Source organism: Hemibagrus wyckioides, linkage group LG11, assembly GCF_019097595.1.
Source record: "Hemibagrus wyckioides isolate EC202008001 linkage group LG11, SWU_Hwy_1.0, whole genome shotgun sequence".
In the NCBI taxonomy this organism is placed as follows: Eukaryota; Metazoa; Chordata; class Actinopteri; order Siluriformes; family Bagridae; genus Hemibagrus; species Hemibagrus wyckioides.
In genome coordinates, this window is record NC_080720.1 from 3,485,576 (window position 1) to 3,495,851 (window position 10,276).

The following is a 10,276-nucleotide window of genomic DNA, read 5'->3' on the forward strand; positions in this document are numbered from 1 at the left end:
GGGAGTGAGAGAGAGAGTGAGAGAGAGAGAGACCCCTGGGACACAACCAATATACATATGAATAAGCTGCCCAGGGCAGTGCAGTTTAAGTGTGTTATAACACATCAGTACAGTTCAACTACATCCTACACACACACACACACACACACACACAAACTTCTAGACAATGTAAAATGTGTAGAAAAGTATTAAATTATAAAAAAAAATACATGACAATTATTGGCACCTCCTCTGTGTGTGTGTGTGTGTGTGTGTGTGTACGTGTCTGTGTGTGCACTACTCTTATGAGACAAACAGGAAAAAGCCGTTTTATTCCCTGAACATGTGTGTGTGTGTGTGTGTGTCTGTGTGTATGTGTGTGTGTGTGTGTGTGTGTGTGCACTACTCTTATGAGACCATCAGGAAAAAGCCTTTTCCATTTTATTCCCTGAACATGTGTGTGTGTGTGTGTGTGTGTGTGTGTCTGTGTGTATGTGTGTGTGTGTGTGTGTGTGTGTGCACTACTCTTATGAGACCATCAGGAAAAAGCCTTTTCCATTTTATTCCCTGAACATGTGTGTGTGTGTGTGTGTGTGTGTTTGATCATCCATCACCCAGTCTAACTGTTTAACAATAGAAAGATAACCACATCATCCCTCCTCTCATTCATCACCCGGACACCTCCCACACACACAGCTGTCAATCACACATGATGGCTCCGCCTCCTCTGCTCTACTCTGCTCAGACATTAATATCTTAAGTAACATCACAGCTCAGAATTAACCCTGATTAATGGAATTATTATGATTATGAACCTATTAATAGTCTGTTATTTGTGTAACTGAGAATTTGTGTCATGTGTCACGTATATGTATCTTGACTGCTAAATGTACACCTGTACCTGCATCCTTAGAATTAAAACATGCATTTAGATTCATTATTAATGTAAGTTAGGGTCTATTGTTGTTTTTTTTCAATGGAATTTTTGTGAATAAAGTATACATTTAAATTTAATCTCTATAAAATCTTAATCTAATATATTTAGGTCTTTTTAATTCATTTTTTTATTTACTATTTAATTTTAGTTATTTTACTTAATTACTTATTTGTATTTACTTATTTTAATTATTATATTTCATTTTATTTACTTATTTTATTTTAGTTATTTTACTTAATTACTTATTTTTATTTTAGTTATTTTATTTAATTACTTATTTTAATTTACTTATTTTGCTTATTATATTTAATTTATTTACTTATTTTATTTTAGTTATTTTACTTAATTACTTATTTTACTTATTATATTTCATTTTATTTACTTATTTTATTTTAGTTATTTTAATTAATTACTTATTTTTATTTACTTATTTTACTTATTATATTTCATTTTATTTACTTATTTTATTTTAGTTATTTTAATTAATTACTTATTTTTATTTACTTATTTTACTTATTATATTTTTTATTAAATCGTTTAACTTAATTAATTTAATCTGTCTGTCTCTGTCTCACTATTTGTCTGTCTCTTTCTCAGCCTCTTTCTGTCTGTCTGTCTTTCTCTCAGTCTCTCTCTGTCTTTCTGTCTGTCTCTGTCCCACTCTTTGTCTGTGTGTCTCTCTCTCTGTCTGTCTGCCTGTCTGTCTGTCTCACTCTGTCTGTTTCTCTCTTTATGTCCCTCTTACTTTCTATCTTTCTGTCTCTCTATCTGTCTGCCTGTCTGTCTCTGTCCCACTCTCTCTCTCTCCTTCTCTCTCTCTCTCTCTCTCTCTCTCTCTCTGTCTTTTAGTCTCTTCTTACTCTCTATCTGTCTCTGTCTGCCTGTCTGTTTCACTCTTTCTATCTCTCTCACATTCTATCTTCCTGTCTGTCTGTTTGTCTCTCCATCTGTCTATGCCTGTCACTTTCTATCTTTCTGTCCCACTCTTTGTCTATCTCTGTGTTTCTCTTTGTCTCTCTGTCTGTCTCACTCTGTCTATATCTCACTCTCTACCTGTCTCTCTCTGTCTCTGTCTGCCTGTCTTACTCACGCTGTCTGTTTCTCTCTTTCTACCTTTCTCACTCCCTATCTGCCTCTCTCTGTCTGCTTGTCTGTCTCTGTTCCACTCTTTGTGTCTCACTTTCTCTGTCTGTCTGTCTGTCTGTCTGTCTGTCTCTGTGTATGTGTCTCTCTCTCTGTCTCACCATCTGTCTTTTTTTTTTCTTTCTCTTAAACAAAACACTCGCAGCTCGTTATCTAGTTAGCAGAAAATCGGTAATGTTGCAGCTTTACCTCTTACACATTTCTGAGGCATAAATGTTAAATAAACATCTCCTGACAGTAACAGTTCAGTGTGAAACACTGTAGTGAATATTCTAGAAGTTTCCCTAAACCGAATAACTGACCTGTGTTCTGTCGCGTTTAATGTCGTTCTCTTCATGGTCAGAGTCGTGTCCAGTGACAGATGAAGAAATTGTTGATAGATTTATTTACGCAGACGTACTTTTGCTGTACGAGTGGAGTGACCGGGAGTGGTTTGAAATCATTTGTCCCTAACGCTGATGTGTGTGTGTGTGTGTGTGTCAGAGAAACACATATTTAGACCTTCGGGAGTCGTTTTATCGTCCGCCGTCTCGACCTTCCCCCTCAATCTCCCTCTAACCGAGAGACACGCTCCGCGAACGGCTCTCTGGTGCGACATTTCAGTCGAAGTAGGAAATGGAAGCCTTAAGTCACCGAATCATATCAGCCACCGAAGGTGAGATTTGGAGAGTTAAATAGTATTTAAGATTTAGTGGCAAACATCGCTCACTGAAATGAAGCAGTGTGAGAGAATTATCCCCTTATAGCCGCCAGTAATGCCGTCCTCTTACGCTCGCTTCGGCCCGTCTGAGATTTAATGGCTCAGATGGAAGCTGCAGCCATAAAACACACCGTCAACAAGATTAACTCTCACATAAATGTCTCGTGTTTTTATGGTGTTTCCTAATTGTCTGGCGTTATGGAGTCGCACGCTTGTCCGGGAAATCGACTGGACACCAAATATTAAGCTGAATGAAAAGTGATGAATAGTGAGTGCCTCAGTCATTACTTCTTCAAATAAACAAAGGAATGAATGAATAGTGAGATATTTAAAGCTCAAGGCTAACAACATGGAGGCTGATTGGAGAAAAAGTTAAGCGCTAATCTAAGATCTAAGAAGGAAATCTGGGCACTGGACCATACTGAGCCAGACAGGAAACTGAACATAACCTTGAATGACATGAAAACTTAACAACAATCAAATACATCGAGGAAATAATACCTTAAAAGTAATTAGAGCTGCATTTATAAACCTTCCTCTCCAGTCCTGACATGATGCAGAACGGGAAGAGGAGGAGCTAAGACAGGAAATTAACAGGGACGATTAGTCAGAAAAGTTTTATTCTATTTTCTCACTTTTGTTCTTGCTCTGTCTTTCTCACTTTCTTCTTCTTCTCTCTCTCTCTCTCTCTCTCTCTCTCTCTCTGTTTCTCACTCTCTCGTTCTTTCCTCTCTCTATCTCTGTCCCTTTCTCCCTTCTTTCTTTCTTTCTTTCTTTCTTTCTTTCTTTCTTTCTTTCTATGTTGCTCTTCTATTACTTTCTTTCATCTTCCTTACCCTCTCTCATTATGTACCATCTCTCTAGTTTTCTCACTTGCTCTCTGTTTCTCTTTCTGTTGTCTCTTTGTTGTTCTCTTTCTCTCTGTTTCTCTTTTCCTGTCTCTCTTTGCTTCTCTCCTGCTCTATTCCATGCTTTCTTTCTTTCTTTCTTTCTCTCATTATGTACCATCTCTCTAGTTTTCTCACTTTCTCTCCATGTCTCTCTTTATTCTTGTCTTTCTCTCTGTTTCTCACTCTCTCGTTCTCTCTTTTATTTCTATTTCTCTCTTCCGTTCTCTCTTTGCTCCTCTCCCGCTCTACTCAGAACGGGAAGAGGAGGAGCTAAGACAGGAAATTAACAGGGATGATTAGTCAGAAAAGTTAAAAGGGAAGATGCAGACATACACAGCAGGTATAAAGGGGAATATTTGATGTGATTCTGATCCAATTCAGTTGGGTTGAGAGAAAGAAAGTGTACATCAATAAGGCGTAAAAACACTTTCACTGCTTTTCGGTCCAAACCTGAAACAGGAAGTCGAACCCAATCGTTTTGTTCTGGTTGCAGCGAGCCTCAGAGCAGGGGTTAGTTTTCTGTTTCTGGAACTTTCCTGGGTCATAAAGCGCTTTCAGACTTCACCAAACCCAACTCCAGTGTGAAAACGACCTACAAATGAACACCTCAGTTAAATAAACAGCTCAGACATTTCAGTCTTTGCGATACATCACACACATTTTAACTCATCAGATCATCATCTCTTTGGATCTCAGATCTTTTCTTTTTTTAATCAGACCTGTCAGGACTCATTAGCCTCTGCACTAAAACTGTTTCTATAGAAGTCCTGCCCAGCTCCTGCGCCGTTTCTTTTTCCTTCGCCCCTCTCATTTTTCCTCTTCCTTTGTTTAGGTAAAGCGGAGGATTAGGGCAGATTTTCCCTCTAAAGTAGTAGTGTGATGGGGCTTTTATCCCCGAGCGTGGAGAAGGCCACAGAGCCGCAGGATTAGAGAACCACAAAGGACCCCGTTGTGTCCGAGCACAAACTCTGAAAGAGAAAAGCAGGAGAGAACGCAACTGCCAGCTTGAATATGTCAGCGGCAGGGTGGGAAGTTTACTGAAGCTGAGAGTTCGACTCCATGAGACTCAAACACAACACATTCAGTTCGGTTCGGTTCGTCATTAGAAAAGTGATCAGCGTAGTTTGTGTTGAAGGATTTGGTCTCAAAATGTGACCATGAGGTTAAAAACCTGCTTATTACAGCAGAGTGCAAAAGTTTGTGCACCCCTCCCACAGACGTTTTCTATCAGTTTAAAGAAACGGATGATGTTGAGTCTGATCTAAAACGAGTCTGTTGGCTTTCAGTGTGTTTTAGACGTGTTTTTCCCTCTGTTGGAGAACCTTACACAGAATTTTCCTGGTTGAAGATGAAATCTGAGCTGCTTTTTAGATGAACAAGCGCTTGGAGAACATCTCAGAGAGCAGGAATGGGTTTGAGATCAACATTTACTTTGAAGATACAAACATTTGTGTGGGAAAAATCGTATAGTTAGTCACTTGTCTCTCTTTCTCTTATTTCTTTTATTCTCTCTCCTTTCTCACTCTCTCGTTCTGTCCTCTCTCTATCTCTGTCCCTGTCTCCCTTTGCCTCTTTCCTGATCTGTTCTCCACTCTCTATGTCTCTCTATGTCTCTCTCAATTTGTCTCTCTATTCTTCTCCTTCTCTTTGTTTCTCACTCTCTCTTTTTCTCCTTTCTCTATTTCTCTGTCTCTCTTTGCCTCTCTCCTGCTCTATTCCATTTCTTTCTTTCTTTCTTTCTTTCTTTCTTTCTCTCATTATGCACCATCTCTCTAGTTTTCTCACTTTCCCTATGTCTTTCTTTATTCTTTTTGTTTCTCTCTGTTTCTCACTCTCTCATTCTCTCTTATCTCTATTTCTCTATTCCTGTCTCTCTTTGCCTCTCTCCTGCTTTATTCCATGATGTTGCTTTCTTTCTTTCTTTCTTTCTTTCTTTCTTTCTTTCTTTCTTTCTTTCTTTCTTTCTTTCTTTCTTTCTTTCTTTCTTTCTTTCTTTCTTTCTTTATCTATTTTTTTTCTATGTTGCTCTTCTTTTACTTTCTTTCATAGTGGGCATGAAATGAAAGAATGAATAAAAAGAATGAATGCTTTAATTTTTATGACCATTTCTTTTCTTCTATTTCTCCTTGTTCTTTTATCTAAACACTGTTTCTATATGCAGGTGTAAGAACATGTCCACAACCTGAACCACACATTTCATCTCTCTCTACGTTTAACTCTATTCTATTCTATTCTATTCTATTCTAACGCTATTCTATTCGATATCCTGCACTTTTCCAGATGATACACTACACTTCCTGTGCGGTTGAAGGGATAAAGGAAAGTCCAGAAAGATGAAGATGTAATGGAGTATCCTCAGATCAGAGCAAATACAGGGAGTAATGGAGGAGAAAATGAGACGAGGAGGAGCGTGAGAGAAGTGAGAAAGGGAGAGAGAAGTGAGATTAAGAGAGAAGTGAGAAAAATGAGGTGAGGGAGTGAGAGAACGAGAGAAGTGAGATTAAGAGAGGGGTGAGAGAGTGAGAGAAGTGAGACTAAGAGAGAAGTGACAGAGCGAGAGAAGTGAGATTAAGAGAGAAGTGAGAGAGTGAGAGAAGTGAGACTAAGAGAGAAGTGAGAAAGTGAGAGAAGTGAGACTAAGAGAGAAGTGAGAGAGTGAAAGAAGTGAGACTAAGAGAGAGTGAGAGAAGTGAGACTAAGAGAGAAGTGAGAGAGCGGGAGAAATAAGAGAGCAACGGAGAAGAAAGCTGGAGATCTGTGTGCTTTTCAGCTAGTGTATAAAATAAAGCTGCTGTGGTTTTTTCATCAAAGAATGACATCATACTTTTTATTTATTTCTAGTTACATTTTTTGTTAACATTCATTTCTTCATCACATAATGTCCACATAATTTCCACATAATGTCTGATTAATAATAAAGGCATTATGGAAAGAGTGTCCAGTCTAATTAACTTCAGGAGACTGGTGAAGAAGTGACCGATGTAACTATAAGTGGATAACTGTGTTGCTCTTTAATCAGTACACGAGTGCGTCATGGTGGACGTTTTGTGGACGTTTTGTGGACATTTTGTGGACGTGAGGTTATAAGGATGGAATGTTCGGCTCTATCGGCGTATCTCATGAGGAATTGTGGAGTTTTCCGGGAGACGCGCTCGGCTCTGATCATTAAACACTTTCTGTGAGGAAGCAGAAATCTGTGGAGCTGCAGAGGAGAAGAGCGTTATTGTTTTAATCCTCTTAGCAGCCGTCACTTTCAGACCCAGAGCTTTTCACACCGAGTCTCATCTCCTCAATCCCAAAATCCCCTGTGCTGGAGAGAGACCGGGATACACACCTCGTCTCTCTCTCTCTCTCTCTCTGTCTCTCTCTCTCTCTGTCTCTCTCTCTCTCTCTCTGTGTGTGTGAGTTTATCACTATTTCTCTCATCTCTCTCTTTCTCTCTCTCTGTTTATCTCTCATTTCTTTTACCTCTCTCTCTCTCTCTCTCTCTCTCTCTCTCTCTGTGTGTTTATCTCAATCCCCCCCTCTCTGTTTATCTCTATTTCTCTCATCTCTTTTTCTTCTCTCTCTCCTTCTCTCTGTGTGTGTGTGTGTGTGTGTATCACTATTTCTCTCATATCTCTTCATCTTAAAAACAATCAAACACATCGAGGAAATAATACCTAAAAAGTAATTAGAGCTGCATTTATAAACCTTCCTCTCCAGTCCTGACATGATGCAGAACAGGAAGAGGAGGAGCTAAGACAGGAAATTAACAGGGATGATTAGTCAGAAAAGTTTTATTCTATTTTCTCACTTTTGTTCTTGCTCTGTCTTTCTCACTTTCTTCTCTCTCTCTCTCTCTCTCTCTCACACACACACACACACACTCTATACTTGTCTCTCTACTTTCCTGACATGACTGTTTTAACAATGTTGCCAACGGAAATTAACAGACAAACAATAACAACAAATAAAGGAAGCTAAGAACAATCAGTTCTTAACAATATTAGATATTAGGATTTAGATTAGATTAGATGTGTGTGTGTGTGTTTGAGTATCTGTGTGTGTGTGTTTGAGTATCTGTGTGTGTGTGTGTGTGTGTGTGTTTGTGTGTGTGTGTGTTTGAGTATCTGTGTGTGTGTGTGTGTTTGAGTATCTGTGTGTGTGTGTTTGAGTATCTGTGTGTGTGTGTGTGTGTGTGTGTGTTTGTGTGTGTGTGTGTTTGAGTATCTGTGTGTGTGTGTTTGAGTATCTGTGTGTGTGTGTGTGTTTGAGTATCTGTGTGTGTGTGTGTGTGTTTGAGTATCTGTGTGTGTGTGTGTGTTTGAGTATCTGTGTGTGTGTGTTTGAGTATCTGTGTGTGTGTGTGTGTGTGTGTGTGTGTGTGTGTTTGTGTGTGTGTGTGTGTTTGAGTATCTGTGTGTGTGTGTGTGTGTTTGTGTTTGAGTATCTGTGTGTGTGTGTGTGTGTGTTTCAGTATCTGTGTGTGTGTGTGTTTGAGTATCTGTGTGTGTGTGTGTGTGTGTTTGAGTATCTGTGTGTGTGTGTGAGTTTGATTATGTGTGTGTGTGTGTGTGTGTGTTTGAGTATCTGTGTGTGTGTTTGAGTATCTGTGTGTGTGTGTTTGAGTATCTGTGTGTGTGTGTGTGTGTGTGTGTTTGTGTGTGTGTGTGTTTGAGTATCTGTGTGTGTGTGTGTGTGTTTGTGTTTGAGTATCTGTGTGTGTGTGTGTGTGTTTGAGTATCTGTGTGTGTGTGTGAGTTTGATTGTGTGTGTGTGTGTTTGAGTATCTGTGTGTGTGTGTGTTTGAGTATCTGTGTGTGTGTGTGTTTGAGTATCTGTGTGTGTGTGTGTTTGTGTGTGTGTTTGAGTATGTGTGTGTGTGTGTGTGTGTGTTTGAGTATCTGTGTGTGTGTTTGAGTATCTGTGTGTGTGTGTGTGTGTTTGAGTATCTGTGTGTGTGTGTGTGTGTGTGTGTGTTTGAGTATCTGTGTGTGTGTGTGTGTGTGTTTGAGTATCTGTGTGTGTGTGTGAGTTTGATTATGTGTGTGTGTGTGTTTGTGTGTGTGTGTTTGAGTATCTGTGTGTGTGTGTGTGTTTGAGTATCTGTGTGTGTGTGTGTGTTTGAGTATCTGTGTGTGTGTGTGAGTTTGATTATGTGTGTGTGTGTGTTTGTGTGTGTGTGTTTGAGTATCTGTGTGTGTGTGTGTTTGAGTTTCTGTGTGTGTGTGTGTGTTTGAGTATCTGTGTGTGTGTGTTTGAGTATCTGTGTGTGTGTGTGTGTGTTTGAATATCTGTGTGTGTGTGTTTGAGTATCTGTGTGTGTGTGTGTGTTTGAGTATCTGTGTGTGTGTGTGTGTGTGTGTGTGTGTGTGTGTGTTTGAGTATCTGTGTGTGTGTGTGAGTTTGATTATGTGTGTGTGTGTGTTTGTGTGTGTGTGTTTGAGTATCTGTGTGTGTGTGTGTTTGAGTATCTGTGTGTGTGTGTTTGAGTATCTGTGTGTGTGTGTGTGTGTGTTTGAATATCTGTGTGTGTGTGTGTTTGTGTGTGTGTGTGTTTGAGTATCTGTGTGTGTGTGTGTGTGTGTGTGTTTGTGTGTGTGTGTGTGTGTTTGAGTATCTGTGTGTGTGTGTGTGTGTGTTTGAGTATCTGTGTGTGTGTGTGTTTGTGTGTGTGTTTGAATATCTGTGTGTGTGTGTGTGTGTTTGTGTGTGTGTGTGTGTGTGTGTGTGTTTGAGTATCTGTGTGTGTGTGTGTGTGTGTGTGGATATCTGTGTGTGTGTGTGTGTGTGTGTGGATATCTGTGTGTGTGTGTGTGTGTTTGGATATCTGTGTGTGTGTGTGTGCATGTGTGGATATCTGTGTGTGTGTGTGTGTGTGTGGATATCTGTGTGTGTGTGTGTGTGTTTGGATATCTGTGTGTGTGTGTGTGTGTGTTTGAGTATCTGTGTGTGTGTGTGTGTGTGTTTCAGTATCTGTGTGTGTGTGTGTGTGTTTGAGTATCTGTGTGTGTGTGTGTGTGTTTGAGTATCTGTGTGTGTGTGTGTTTGTGTTTGAGTATCTGTGTGTGTGTGTGTGTGTGTTTCAGTATCTGTGTGTGTGTGTGTGTGTTTCAGTATCTGTGTGTGTGTGTGTGTGTTTGAGTATCTGTGTGTGTGTGTGTGTTTGAGTATCTGTATCTGTGTGTGTGTTTGTGTGTTTGAGTATCTGTGTGTGTGTGTGTGTTTGTGTGTTTGAGTATCTGTGTGTGTGTGTGTTTGAGTATCTGTGTGTGTGTGTGTGTGTTTGAGTATCTGTGTGTGTGTGTGTGTTTGAGTATCTGTGTGTGTGTGTGTGTGTTTGAGTATCTGTGTGTGTGTGTGTGTGTTTCAGTATCTGTGTGTGTGTGTGTATGTGTGTTTGAGTATCTGTGTGTGTGTGTGTGTTTGAGTATGTGTGTGTGTGTGAGTTTGAGTATGTGTGTGTGTGTGTGTTTGAGTATCTGTGTGTGTGTGTTTGAGTATCTGTGTGTGTGTGTTTGAGTATCTGTGTGTGTGTGTGTGTGTGTTTGTGTTTGAGTATCTGTGTGTGTGTGTGTGTGTGTTTCAGTATCTGTGTGTGTGTGTGTATGTGTGTTTGAGTATCTGTGTGTGTGTGTGTGTGTT